The sequence below is a fragment of the Elephantulus edwardii genome, unplaced genomic scaffold (genome assembly GCF_000299155.1).
Source record: "Elephantulus edwardii isolate Elephantulus edwardi_28Jun2011 unplaced genomic scaffold, EleEdw1.0 scaffold00014, whole genome shotgun sequence".
NCBI classification, from domain to species: Eukaryota; Metazoa; Chordata; class Mammalia; order Macroscelidea; family Macroscelididae; genus Elephantulus; species Elephantulus edwardii.
Genome location: NW_006399764.1, coordinates 14922309 through 14938065, shown reverse-complemented (window position 1 = coordinate 14938065; position 15757 = coordinate 14922309). Strand labels below are relative to the sequence as shown.

Sequence of the window (15757 nt, the reverse complement as noted above, 5' to 3'; positions counted from 1 at the left end):
TGTGTGTGTGTGTGTGTGTGTGTGTGTGTGTGTGTAAAAAGTTATTTCGTTGTTATACAGTACCCTGCCCCCCAGACCACTTTACTCTGTAGCCCTTATTCTGGACTCTTTTCCTGCCAATAACACTTAATCATATGTTCCTTTTATACAGTTCTCTCTCCTGTCTGTTTCAATGCCATATAGATTATGCTGAGTGAGATATATCAGTCACAAAAGGACAAGTACTGTATAATGCCATCATTATAAAACAAGACTAATATGAGGGTTGGGGGGAAACTAAGAAAAAGGGATAAAGTCTTTTTTTATCTTTTAAATCTTTTGTATATTTTAATGGGTTTATGTCTTTATTTTGTTATGCTATATCTTTTATATTTAAAATAACTATTTTTATTTTCCTAGAATGTATCTTGAAGAAGAATTAGATAAACTTAAAGTACATAGATCTGTTGATAAGACAACAATACAAGAATTAAATGCATGTATGGAAGAAGACAAAGAAGGTAAATAATTTGTGAAAATACTGCAAACATTTTTTTAAAAATAAATACTTGATGTATTCGTTTGAATGTTTTCTAAATATTGATGGTTTTTTATAAATCCATTGAATTTCTTTTCATCTTTTATTCATTGAATTAACTTCCTAATGTTACTTGTCAGAATAAAATAAAATACAGATAATACCTAGAAGTCAGATTTAAAATTTACTGTTTCTAATATTACAAAGGGTGTTTTAGCCTATAGGAAAGTTGTTCTACTAACCCAGTGGTGGTTGATACCTCTCCAGTGGTTCGAATCCACCAGAGACTCCATGGGAAATATATGACTAATCTCCTCCTGTGCAGTTTACACCCTTGTGAAAACCCAGTGGAAGGTTATCTTTAGGTTGGTTCCAACTGACAGTAATAACACGTCGAAAACGAGAAATGTATTCATTTTTATTTATTAATGAAGTTTTCCTATAAAAATGCACTCACATTTTTATAGATAATGTAGTTATTATACTCATTAATTCATTTAGATTTTACTTTGGAATGCTTTTTCCCCTGTAAATGATTTAGCTATCTGTTACTCTAGAATTCAAAACTTAAAATTCAATGGAAACTTACACATCTTTGCCAAAAAGCTGAGAAGCAATGAGAAGAAACTTAGAGATATATAAATCTATAGTTTCTGAGCACTGGAATGAAGGTATTCAGAAATAGGACATGTGCTATTTCTCATTATTTCTAGAATAATTTAGTAAAATCCCAATCATTATATTCATGATATTCCTACTCCCCATGCACTTACTTTCTAAGTATCTGATATTTTGCATTTATAATAGAGAAATAAAACTGTTCAAATATGTTGTATATCAAGAGCATATATCTGGGGGTAATGAACGCCAAAGAGTATGGAGAAAGCAGTGTCGCCTGTGATGTTAAGTTTTCCTTTGGCTGAACACAACTTTTGTAGTTTGGCAGTTATGTAATAATGTGATTTGGCAGTTATGTACTGATGTAGTCATCCTCCATTTATGTGATAATGCGACTTGATAGTTATCTAATCATCCGCTCTTTTCCCTAATGGAGCTTATAGACCTTGTCTTTGCAATTAAACCATCTTGATAAGTGATGAGTGAATGTCCCATATTAATCAGTACCTCATTTTTCAAAGGTAAATAAGGATAATATGACGTCATATCTTACTCTTCAATTGCTATTGGTTGCCATTGAATAGGGTCTATCTTTGATGTACTTGAGCTTATCTTTTATGCCTTTGTCATAATCTGTTTCATTGAGGATTTCCTTCATTTTTAGTGACATTCTGCTTTAACAACCATGATACGCTGCAATGTCATTTTTACCATTGTGTTTTATGTGAGGTTATCAAGTTGACTGTGACTCACAGTGACAGTCTGGACACCTTGTCTTTTCCTCTGCCTCCTCACGGTTTCTGCCATGTACAGCCCTCTTGTTTCCATCTCTATCAGTCCATCTCATTGAGGCTCTTCCCCTTGACGTTTCTGTGCATGGCATTTTATAGGCAGCGACAATTTATTGTTTCCTTGTACTGTTATCTGTATTTTGTTCTTATTGCTATTATTTAAGTTGCTCGTTAAGAGGTCATTAGTGACTTATAGAGACCAATATTTGAGTTCTTCTATTAGAGGGCAGTATTTCCCTTCACATTTCTAGCTTACTCTGTAATTAGCTTCATTTACAATGGTTTTGCACTCCCCCCCTTTTTTCTCAGGCTAGCCTCTGTCTTCTAATGTAATATCTTTTTATTTGCCACTTGACTATTTGCAATTCTTCAAGACTTTATGCTTGGTTTATTTATGTATTTATTTCTTTTATTATGTTAACCATGTAGGTGACAAAACATTTGGAATTTTTACAACCTTCACATTTTGAGTGTGGTGACGTGAATTATGTTCCTCACATGTTCACCAGTTATCATGAACATTTTTTTTCTTCACTCTTAACAGAAATTCAGTGTATCCTAATAATTTATTCTTTATTCTTGCTTGTTTCTGGCATCCACTAACAAACTTTGATCTCTATATATTTGCCTATTTAGATATCTCGTATAAGTGGGATCATAAAACATTTATTATCCTTTTGATTTCTTTCACTCAGCATAATATTGTCTTGGTTTAGCCATGTTGTAGCTTAATGCTTTTTGAAAATATTATGCATATGAATATTCAAGCTATAATTATGGAAGAGTAAAACTGAAAAATTGATTTGAATTGATTAAAGGTGTTTTGTTCTTAAGGCAAAAAGAAATTCTTTATTAGATGTTGTCAAGAATGAAAAAAAATGAAAATAACTGCTTATTTTCCTCTCTTCACAGTGAAGGGGAAACCCTCTCCCAAAAAAACCCCTCATCTTCCATGCATTATACTTTTAATAAAAATATGTTTTCCTTGTCCACATTTACATTCTCAGAACATTTATGGCTAGTACCAAAAATGGCCTACTTTCTTTAAATATCAGTTGATTCTAGTTTTCTATCTTATAATTACTTCTCAGAGTTGAGTTGTAATTATTGTTGTCTGATTGACTTTTCATTTGTCTAAAGAGACAGTACTTAAGAGAAAACTCAGTATATTTGATGTCTTGGTCTTGATAACCAACACATAATCCCAAAGAAACCCATTGCTGTTGAGTCATCACCATAACAAAGCTCCATCAGGTTTCTGTAAGTCTTTGTACAGAAGGAGACTGCCCTCTTTCTCCCACAGATCAGCTGGTGGATTTGACCTGCTAACGTTTAGGCTAACAGCTTGATATGCTATGTACTACGCCACAAAATAGGGAGCTCTGGTAGCCTAATGGCAAGAAGCTGTGCTGCAATTTCTAAGGCATGTATTTCGAGGCCACCAGCTGCTCTATGGGAAAAGGATGGGCAGTCTTCTCCTGTGCAATTTACTGCCTCTGAAAATCCGCTGGAGGGTCAGCTATGGGTTGGTCCCAACTTGACGATACACAACAACAACAACTGTCACAAAATCGCTTCTAAATTAAAATTTACTCTTTGACCTTTAATTTACGGTTCCTTTCAATGAAATAAAAGAATTTTTTTTAAAATTCCATTTACAAATTGATCCTATTTTCATTTCTTTATCTTCATAGATGATACAATGACAGAATTTTAAGAAATTTTGTTTAGAAAACATGTTAATTTCAGGAAAAAAAGGATGACTTTGATCTTTCTAAAGATTGTTAAGTGATTATATGTTTCCTTTGGAAGGAGAAACAAATATAAAAATTTGAAAAAGTTGGATTACTTTCTAAATTTAAGCCAAGAAGTTTAAAAGATGGGAAAGAATATAGAAGGTAGAATAAGACAAATTTAAATATCTCTGAGTAAGCAAAGTTAGCAGGTTAAAAATTATAAAATAGAGACAAAACTCCTGAAGAAGAATATAAATTGAAATGAATTTTTACAGAAGTAAAATAAAAGTAGAACTTTAAAAAATAAATGTAATTTTCCAGTAATATAAAACACATGTTCATAAATATGACCATCTGAGAAATTCTATTTCTTGCTGTATCCCCTGGTTTATTAATCGTAGGATCACTGAATGGAGAAGAATCAAGAAGAGGTGTCTTTTGTTTATAGAATTTAAAAAAAAATGTATATTGGTTTGCTCACAAAGTCTATACACATTGTGTTTCACACTTTCTTCATTCATATTGTGTTTCATACAGTCTTTCTCATGCATTATGTTTTATAAAATCAATCACCATTGGAACTTTCCCGTCATTACCCAGTCTTTTCAGGTCCCCATCAGATCCTTCCCATTTCCTTCACCTCCTCCCTCCACCCACCTAACTGTGTGACCCTGTGGTTTTGCTTGTACCTATCCTCACCCCTCCATCTCAACCCCTTCCCCCCTTCCAAAAGAGCATTGTTGTAAAAATAAAAGGAAAGCTAGTATAACATGTATGGGAACACAAGGGAAGACGGAAGTGTCTTATTTGCAGAAAGAAGATTAGTGGATGACTTCAACAAGCAGAAATTTATTTTCTTACAGTTAGGAAACTAGAAGTCCACCTTCAGGTTGCTGACTTGAGGGCAAGACTTTCTCTATGTTTCCTGTTTCTAGTCATTTCACAGTCCAGGAACTTAAATCTAAAAAACATCCTTCCTCCACTCCTGACTCTTCCTTCTGGGTGGAACTTCCTTCTCTACTTGCATCTCTCTCTTTTTATTTCTTGTAAAATGAAAGTGATGCAGCCACACTCCAAACAAAGTTCCTCCTTATTTGACCAGGGCTGTAACTGATTAAGATTGCTACCTCCCACACTAGTCCGCTTACAGTTGAGTGACTGTTCACATCAGGAGAATGATTACATGGTTAAATAATTGTCTCCCGTTGTGCTGCATTACCATCATAGAAGCCAGGATTGGGTGTCGCAGTTAGGTGCCATGGAGTTGATTATGACGCTTAGTGAACCTACGAACAACATATATGAACCTTGCCTTATCCAGTGCCATCCTCAAGATTGTCCACATGCTGCATCTCACCAGTCCAGTAAACATGTCTGTCCATCTTGTTGAGGGTCATCCTTTCTTTCTCTGAGCCTCTACCTGTCCCAGTGTGGTCTTGGTCTCTTTTCCAGAGGATTGGCCACTCCTGAGAATATGCTCAAAGGATGTTGAGACAAGGTTTTAACATCCTTGCCTCTCAGGAGCAAGTAATTACATAACATCAAGAATCATGCACCAAGAAGACACATATTTGAGGACATAATTCAATCTGAAATTTGATTCAGTCAGGGAGTTACGTCCCTGTTCTCCCATTATGCCTAGGCCTACACATTCAGTTCTTTTGTAATAAAATCTATAGAAATGAGAAGCGAACTCCCCACAGATACCCTGAATGAGCATGGTCAGTCAGACACCAGTAGGCCTTGCCTACACCCATGAGCGAAAACAGCAACAATCAAATCCATTTTTAAATTCATCTCCAGAATTTATTATATTGCAATTATTCCACTATTGTAAGTTCTCTGTTCTTATATAGCATTATTGTCTTGTTATTTTTAAGATAAAGAGTAAACATTTCACTCAAAACTATAGAAGATATTCAAATGACTACAACAGATGAATTCTATTTGCATATTATCTGTGTATTGCTGCGAGAGGGTTGTAAATGAATTCAGCACCATGGTGTTAGGGGACTAAAAACAGAAACCTGGGAACTGATAGATTATTATCAAGGTAAAGGTACATATTCCCCAGGTGGGGAATTCTACCTATTCTAGCTTTTATTATCATTTGGATAGTGTTCTATTTATTTCATGAGTTCAGAAGTTTTAATTGGGTTTGTCATGTTCCAAAGACAAAAGAAATGCCTAATTCACTCTAACAAACTTGTTAGTCACTGTTTATACCAAGAGGATTTCTACTCTACAGAGAATAATATTGTTTTCTTTTTCCTTTGTTGAAAAAAACCAAAGTTTTACACTGACTTAGAGCAGCCAGCTGTACTTTAAAGCAAAAGCATCTCAGGCTAACACAGATAGCTTTCCTTTTTAACTGAATATGTTCTATTTTACCCCTATTTTTATTCTTTTAGAAATATTGTACTATATATATGTTTATCTGTATGTGTGTGTGTGTGTGTATATATATATATATATATAATCTAGTAAGAAAATATCCACTTAATTTATCATAGTAATTTATCTGCTTAGAAAAATATTTGTGCCGACTTGCAATTTATTTTAGTATGGATACTTTCCCCATTTAAGTTGATGTACATGTTTTCTGTTTGATTGAAAGGGTTTTGGTAGTTGTCAGATACATTGCCGGTATAGGAATGATTTGTAGAAACAAATTCACCTATTTGCCTGGGAGCCTATTTGTTATAAAGTCACAGTTTTTCTGGGAAAATGATATTTTACCCTGCCCAGTGCATGATCGTTCACTTAAAGAAGCAGGGGCCAGGGGACTGTTAAAGTTTCAGTTCACCCTCATTCTCTTACCATTTGCTTTGTTCAGCAATCACTCTGATCCTGCTGGCAGGGAACACGATCCAGAGAACAAAACTGGTAGTGACTGTGTAGATAAAAAGGCAATGAATTCAGCTTTTAAAGCAAAGGAAGGAATAGTCTGCAAAAGAATGAAAATAGGAATGAAAATGTAGCATCGTTAACCTGCAGATCTATTGTGCCTTTGAAAGTCTTACACTGCAGGGGGGAGAAAGTGTGACACTACAAAGATACATAATTGTACGATGGAAAAGCTTGAAAGAGGTCACCATTCAGGTACTGACCAAATATTTGACAAGAAAATAGACTACATTATTCATACTTGAGAAACCATGGAATCCTTTTTCTTAACATGACAGGATAGTGGTTCAGCAGAATGCGTGGTGCCATAATATATTATTTATTCTCTACCAGAACAACTTTTTAGACACAGTGAAGATGATGGGGTCAAGAAGAGTACTCCAGAGAAGAATGGGAAAGAAATGTTGGAACAGACATTACAGAAGGTAATCTAATCTTTAAGATATTGAGCTGAGCAAGTTAAATCTGAATTTTAACATAAAGGATTATATTTTAAAACCAGAGCTCATGAATTTAAACCTTGTGTGAATCTTTAATTTAAATTCATAATTCAAAATCATTGGCTTGCCGAATTGGTTAAGAAAAAAAAATCAATGTTAGTGAAATAAATGTGGGAGCACTTATGCTTCTATTGATATATGTTGAAAATATTTTGAAAGAAAAAATGAAAAGAATGGAAGCAATAGAAATGCCCACACTGGGACTTTGTGTGTGTACGAGTTCTATGTCATTGGTTTAAGGGCAAAATGGTTCAGTGCTACACTTACCCATGCATGCAGGTAAATAATTGTTGAATTAAAAAAAATATGCACGTACATAGAGCACACAGTTTGGGGTTCATCATAGTAAAATTGTAATATGCTTGTAATTTTAATTTTAAAGTGAAAATATCTATTTCATCTAATTTTGGATAAAAATCAGTAAGGACATCCACGTAAACACTGTGAATCATTCTACTGCATGCCCAGTCCAGTATTGTTTAAAAAACCCTTAGCATTCATCCTAACAATTGTTTTCATAGTTTTGCACCTATTATCAAGTTCACTTAGGTAAGCAGGGTTGGTTGTATTATGTTCCCTTTTGTTACTGTTCAAACAAAATTCTTTCTAAATAATTGTATTCTTCTATTTAATTTTCACTTGATTGTGCTTAGATCTGTTTGTGTCTAATATTGGTAATATTTAAATCAAGTTGAAAATAAGCAAATGCGTAAACAAAAATATTAATGAAGCCACTTAAGTTTCTTACATCTGTGAATTGATTTGTTGAAAATGTAATGATTTACAGCACATGATGTGATTCCTTATAATGCTAACTCTTGCCATATGGTCAGATAGAGAAAACTCTCAGCTCATTATTACTGAATGACGTGCATCAGGTTAACATAATAGCAGAGAACAAGAAATGCTTGTGGTCATTTATCTGAAGGTAAAATGATTAAAATTGTTTAGATGCCACCAGCTTAGAATGTCAGGCACATTATGCTGGTTTATCTTTAATAACTGTATTGTTATTTACCAGCTTTTATAGACATTTTTATCTCCCTGGATACATATTACTAAATTGCTACTTAAGTACCTTAGAGTGCAAACTAAAGAAAACCATTCATTAATTTTAACTCTTGTAAGTGTCTACTATCATATTGGCACGAACAGTCAGGAAATCAAAGGATGACTTGCACTGGGGAAGTCTGCTGTAAGGGACCTTTCCAGAGTGCTGAGGAGCAATGCTATCAATCTAGAGATTAAGGTGCACCTGATCCAGGCCATTATCGTCACAATTACATGCTCTGCATCAGAAAGCTGGACAGTGGCTAATGATAACCAAAGAAGAATTGATGCTTTTGAGTTGTGGTGTTGGAGAAGAGTTTTGAACATACCGTTGACTGTCAGGAGAACAAGTAGGTCTGTCTTGGAGAAAATAGAACCAAGTTTCTCCTTGGAGGCAAGGATTTTGAAGCTCTATCTCACATACTTTGGGCATATAGCCAGTAGACACCGGTCTTTGGAGAAGGACATCATGTTTAGAAGGATGAATACAGGAGAGAAAGACCCTGGATGAGATGGATTGACATGAGAATTGGAGCAATAAGATTAGGTGTGTCAGAGTTAGTGAGACTGGCTCAGGACAGGGCAAAGTTCAGAGCTGTTGTACATAGGGTTGCTATGAGTCGCAGGCAATTCGACGGTATATAATAACAACAACAAACATACTGGATACAGAAATCCATTTTACTAACCAGTAAGAATGTCTTGTATTGGACTTCATGTCAAATTCACGTAGTAATTTACCTTTCTTTTTTATTAATCTAATGTAGGGTCGCTGTGAGTTGCAAGCGACTCGACGGTACACAACAACAATAATGTAGTTGTAAGGAGCTGTTGGTGCCAACACTATGCTGCTAACTGAAAAGCTGGCAGTTTGAACCTACCAGCTGCTCCACAGAAGAAGACCTGAAGATTACAGTTTAGGAAGGCCGAGTTCGCTGTTCTTCTGTGCCCTGAGGGTCACTAGAATTGGAATCTCCTTGACAACACACAGCAACAACGCATATATAACACTATTGCAAGGAGATAGGTCTGAAATAGTGACTAGAGGGTCAGACAACTTTGCAGAAGACAAGATTATAGTTTTATTGGAGACTAGGAAGTTTGGTATATTTTAGGTTTATTGGAGAAGACAAAAATCTGTAGGAAGAGAACATACTAATAAGCCTGGGAGAAACACCAGGATATCTGAGCAACAAGTGCTTGGAACCTTTCTAGGGCTGTTTCTCACAGGGAGAGGTGTTTTCAGGAATAATGAGAGATGTGCTGTAGATGTGACGTTTGCAGAACTTCGCTTTGGTAGTTGCAACACCCCACTCTTTCCCCTCGCTTATACGTACAATTTAAAGATCAAAGCGAGTGCAGAGGAGTCTAGAAATGGATGGCAAGACTTATTATGGGATGTTGGTGCATGCCTCTGGTTTGAATTCCTCTCCGTTCTTTGAATTTCTCTCTTACGTCACTGCAGGGTCAGGTCACTCTGCTGAGCAGGCATGTGACTCAGTTTCTCCCTGTCGTGTCTGTCCTTGGAGAAACACCTTAGTTCTGTATGGCCTGTAGATGTCAAAGCAGCATCTCTTACACGTGAAGACAGTGCCCTTTTGACATGAGGCCTTCACTGTTTCTTACACCTGTTCTGTGTGTCAACTATTTATTTCGTAGCTAGATGTCTATCAGTCAGTAAGTGTTCTTAAACAATAGCGCTAGAATGTGTGAATGGGTAAGCAGGCTCCTCTGATTTTTATTTCTCCTTTTTCTAATTTCTTAGATATGTAAGATGCTTCTTTCGGTTTTCACTAGATCAACACAGTTTAGCTCCTTAGAATGGAGCTTTCTCATTTAAGCATAATGTATATAAAAACTCAGTCAAAATAGGTTTAAAAGATAGTGACAAGATGGAAACAATACTGCAGATAATAGAAAGGAAACACATAAGCAGATCACTTTCTAAAGAATATGTTAGTGTTTCATGTTTCATAATGTCAAAGGCTTTATTTTCATTTTAAAGACAGCCATGTTTTCTGTAAATTAAATGTTCCATTCAGGAGGAAGAATATATATGGGCTTAAGCAGGTTTATTACACTTAAAGCAGAACGATTTCCCCAGACTTAGGTTCTCAAATATACTCTGACATTTTCCTTCCTCTTTCACTGAGATTGAAATCAATGTAAAAATTTGTGGAAATGTACCTTGACTAACTCGTTAAGTTCATAATATATCTGGATGCTAAGCAACTTTGGAATCTGTCAGCCACTCCTTGGCAGAAAGCTGGGCAATCTCTTCCTGTAAAGATTTACAGCCTTGGGAACTCAGTGGAGAATCGCTGTGAGTCAGACTTGACTTTCTGGCAGTAGGTGTTTAGACTTTTTGTTGTCGTTTTATACAATCATTTGTACACATTGTGTTTCATTCATGTTCATGGTGTTTTATATGCCTATATATTGTATAAAATATATATTTATTCTTACATATTGTATTTCATCCATGTACATTGTATCTTATATAATTATTTAGTTGATCTATGCCTAATAGTGAGCTCTGTTGGCCTAGTGGAAATAAGCTGTGCTGCAATCTCTAAGGCACATAGTTCAAATCCACAAGCTGCTCCTTTGGGAGAAGGATGGCCAGTCTCTTCCCATTCAGTTAACTGCTTCTGACAACCCACCGGAGCATCAGCTGTGGGTCAGATCCGACTCAACGGTACAAAACAACAGTATCACCCTATCTTTTGAGGTCCTCATTGCATCTTTCCTATTTCTTTACCCTTCCTTCTACACATTAACCTCTATGATCCTTAGTGATATCCTAGTGATCCCCATTTTTGGCCTTCCCTTTTCTTTTTCCTTCCCCCCTTTAAAACACATATCCTGCTCAGTTATCCTCCTATTTTCTCAATAGTGGTCTTAGTATTTGTCCTTATGGGACTGAGTTATTTCAGCCAGTATAACGATGAAGGAATGCAGCCTTCAGTATGGATGGCATCTCAATATCAAGGAAACAAAGATTTTTCTCACTGGTTCAATAGGCAGTGTCATGATGGATGGAGAGGAGATTGAAACTGTCAACAGCTTCATCCTGCTTGGATCCACAGTTAATAACCTTGGTATGAGCAGTCAGGAAATAAGGAGACACATTGCAATGGGAAAATCTGCCGTTAGGGACCTTTCCAAATTATTGAAGAGTACTGTTGTCAGTTTGAGGACTAAGGTGCATCTGGTTCAGGCCATAGTCTTTCTTATTATTTCTTGTGCATCCACCACCTGAACAATGAGTAAGGACGACAGAAAATCAATTACTTTGAGCTGTGGTGTTTGAGAAGTACACCGAACTGAACATTCCATGGACAGCCAAGAAAACAAATAGATATGTCTTGGAGAGAGTGCAGCCAGAGTGCTCTTTGGAGGCAAGCATGATGAGGCTTCACCTAACATGCTTTGGGCATATTGCTGGGAGGTGCTATTCCTTAGAAAGCGACATGATGTTAGAAAGGGTGGAGGGTTGGTGAAGGAGAGGAAGACCCCCAACCTGGTGGTTTGACAGGATCACTGCTGCAATGGACTCGTGTGTCAGTAAGTGTGAGGACGGCTCAGGACAGTTCTGGTTTCACATCTTTTGTTCAAAGGGTCACTATGAGTTGTACTTGACTCAATAGGACCTAACAACAACAACATAATGCTCTGTAGTTTCCCCTGTTATAGTATAACATTTTCATGGAGAATAGTAATATACAGTCTTACAAAGAGTCTTCTCTCAGAAGACTACAATAATTTGGCCCAAGATGTTCATATATTTCTACATTAACCTGTAGAGTTCTGGTGGCTTAGTGGTAAGGTATTGCATTGCCAACTCAAAGGTAAGCAGTTCAAATCCAGTAGGAGTAAGATAAGCAGTCTCTTTTCATGTGAATAACAGGCCTCTGAAAACCCACTGGAGAGTCAGCTATGAGCCATTTCTCCCATGACAGCACATACTAACAATTCTAGGCTAAGATTAGGTCATATGAGGTCATAGGTCCTATGTGAGGTAAACAGAACATATTGCAAGATCAACTTACTGCTGTTGAGTCAGAATCAATTCATAGCCGACCCTTCAGTGGGTTTCCAAGGCTGCAAATCACACTGGAGGAAATTGCCTCTCTTTTTTGCTGTAGAACCACTATTTATTGTGAGATAATATGGATTAAAATGAGGTTCAGTTCTACACAGGGTGTTGGGGGACGTCCCTATTTCTAGCACAGGACTGTTTATTGAAGGGGTTGGATTCTCAAGAAAAGTAGGGAGATAGATAGATAGATAGATAGATAGATAGATAGATAGATAGATAGATAGATTAATGAGAGGTGACCGAGATTTAGGTTGCAGATAAGACCTTGCATATTCATCATCATAAATAACCTTCTTGTGAGCTTGAAAGTGTTTACAATGGAAAAGTTTTGTTTTGTCTCTGGAATATTAATTTAAGTAATTGATTGTCAGTACACCAAGAATCTTTACACTTTTGAAGAATTTTGTAAGTGTACGACTGAAAAACAGTATACTTTTATAAATTTTGAATACTTAAATTATAAATTTTAAAATACTTAAATCCTTAAACTCTCTTTTCTAAGTAGATTAATTAGAACTGTTTTTCTGTCCATTGATCTTTGTATATTTATATAAACGTATTTCTTCTGAAACAGTTTGGTGAATGTGTTGTTTTGGATAACTTAATTGATTTCAGTGTATACTTCACTCTATTTGGAGGAAGCTCTGGTGTCCCAGTGGGCAAGGCCAACCCAAAAGCAGATTGTTTAAACCCAACTGCAGCTCTGAGGGAGAAAAAGAAGCAGTCTCTTCTTGTGCACTTTCCAGTCTCTGAGAATCGGCTATGAGTTGGTTCCAAGTTGAAGGCCATGAGAGTGAGAGATGTAGCTCTCAGTTACATTTAAAGTGAAACTACCTTTGCTATAACTTTATGTACATACTTTTAAGTAAGTCCATTGCAGAGCTGTTAAAACATAAAATACTTGACCACCTTGCGCCTGCCGCCGCCTGATCGAGCCTAGCCCGACTGCGCACGACCTTGCTGAAAGCTGTGCCAAGATGTGCGACGCCGAGGAGACCACCGCCCTGGTGTGTGACAGTGGCTCTGAGCTGGTGAAGGCTGGCTTCGCAGGCGATGACGCGCCCCACACAGTCTTCCCCTCCATCGTCGGCCGCCTGTGCCACCAGGGAGTTATGGTTGAGTATGGGTCAGAAGGATTCCTATGTAGATGATGAGGCCCAGAGCAAACGAGGTATTCTGACTCTTAAGTACCCTATTGAGCATGGTATCATCACCAACTGGGATGACATGGAGAAGATCTGGCACCACACCTTCTACAATGAGCTGTGTGTGGGTCCCCTGTGGAGCATCCCACCCTGCTGAGGCCCTGCTGAACCCCAAGGCCAACCATGAGAAGATAACCCAGGTCATGTTTGAGACCTTCAACGTTCCTGCCATGTATGTGGCCATCCAGGCGGTGCTGTGCCTGTATGCTTCTGGCCGTACCACAGACATTGTTCACAGGGGATGGTGTCACCCACAATGTCCCCATCTATGAGGGCTGTGCTTTGCCCCATGCCATCATGCGTCTGGATTTAGCTGGTCGGGATTTCACTATCTCATGAAGATCCTCACTGAGTGGGGCTATTCCTTTGTCACTGCTGCTGAATGAGAAATTGTCCATGACATTAAACAGAAGCTGTGTTATGTGGCTCTGGATTTTGAGAATGAGATGGCCACAGTTGCCTCTTCCTCCTCTCTGGAGAAGAGCTAGGAATTGCCTGATGGTCAAGGTATCACTATTGGCAATGAGCACTTCCACTGCCCGGAAACACTCTTCCAACCTTCCTTCATCGGAATGGAATCTGCTGGCATCCGTGAAGCTACTTACAATAGCATCATGAAGTGTGACATTGATATCCGCAAGAACCTGTATGCCAACAACGTCTTGTCTGGAGGCACCACCATGTATGTACCCAGGCATTGCTGATCGAATGCAGAAGGAAATCACTGCCCTGGCTCCCAGCACTACGAAGATCAAGATTATTGCTCCTCCTGCGTGGAAGTACTCGGGGGCTCCATCCTGGCCTCACCCTCTACCTTCCAGCAGATGTGGATTACCAAGCAAGAATGTGACGAGGCTGGCCCATCCATTGTCCACCACAATTGCTTCTAAGGTGCCCTCCTTCTTAGTCTACGTAACATTTGGGATGACAGTATTATGCTTTTTGGAATCTTCTGAACCACCCTCCCTCCCTCATCTGTCATCAATCAGTGTACAGTTTGTTTACACACGTGCAATTGATTTGTGCTTCTAATATTTATTGCTTTATAAAGAAATCAGACCAGGATTTGCAACCTTAAAAAAAAAAATAAGTGAATCTTATTTCACAGTAATTTAACACTCCTTGTATTTCTTTCCTTGACTCATTTCCTTGTTCATTTTCTATTTATAATATCAGATTTGACTGGTACAGGAGGGCATTGTCCCTCCTTCTCCAGCAGAGCATCTGTGGATTCAAACTGCGCACCTCTGGGATTTCAGTGCAGCTTCTTGCCACTAGGCCACCAGAGCTTGCCTGGATTAATCTTTTGAAATAGGCTGCAGACTAGTGGGAGGGACACACAGTTCTTATTACCCAGCTCAAACTGAGGAAGGTTTACGTCCAGTAGTTTTCAGAGCCTCTGTTTCTTCTTCTGGTGACATGATTACTGGTTCAGCTTACTGCATAGTGTTTAAGATGTTTAAAAGACATCATGTTTATGAAACTATTAATGGTAAGATAAGCTTTACAAATGGTCATTGTATCTGTTCATTTTTGAAGGCATGTCATTGTCAAGTCCTTCACGAAACTGGGACTTCTAGAGAAAACTCAGTTCTCTTTCTTTGTTCTCAAAGGGAGACACTTAGAGCATGTTTTTATTAGATTTGTGAAAATATGTCTTTCTGATTCCTTTTTTAAGTACTTTAGTATCAAGTTCTATGTCCAACAAATGGACATTGTTAATTGAATTAAATAGTAAATATGTTTATTCCTAGTAAACATTTAAGTTATTATAATTGGAGATTGTTAAGCTCTGTTTGGTTCCTGTTAAAAAACTGTTTTGTTGTTTCAAGTAAGGACTAAATGGTTATTTAAAAAGTTTCTTTTTTTAATTTAGAAAAACCCCAGTCTTGGTAGATTTGTTTGTGTATATAATCAGTTTCCCCATGAGTATTGGATATTAAAGGAAATGTTATTAATATAGATTATCTACCTAATTTTAGACATCTTGTATAAATTGTTTCTCTGATAATGTTTTCACAATGAATAGAGTGCATAGCCAAAACATGATCTTATTAAATCTACAATCTGCCAAATTTATTAACATACAAGAAATATTTGTTACTTTGTGTAGGTTTTAAGCATTTTCCAATTGCTCATTATGCAACCATTGTATTATTATTACCTTTTAAAATGTAGCCATCTGTACCATCTTGGAATTATTTACAGATTAAATATTTCCAAGGGCTGAAAGTAATTTTATTTTCACAAACTAAAACAAAATACAATAGATAATAACTTTAGGTGTTTAAAATAATATTTCACCCCTTCTGTATAGGTAATTGAATTGGA

At 37.0% G+C, this 15757-nt stretch overlaps 1 pseudogene; it reads left to right on the top strand.

The window, feature by feature from the left end:
• Positions 1-13198: 13198 nt before the first annotated feature.
• Positions 13199-14316, top strand: LOC102865989 (annotated as a pseudogene).
• Positions 14317-15757: the final 1441 nt, after the last annotated feature.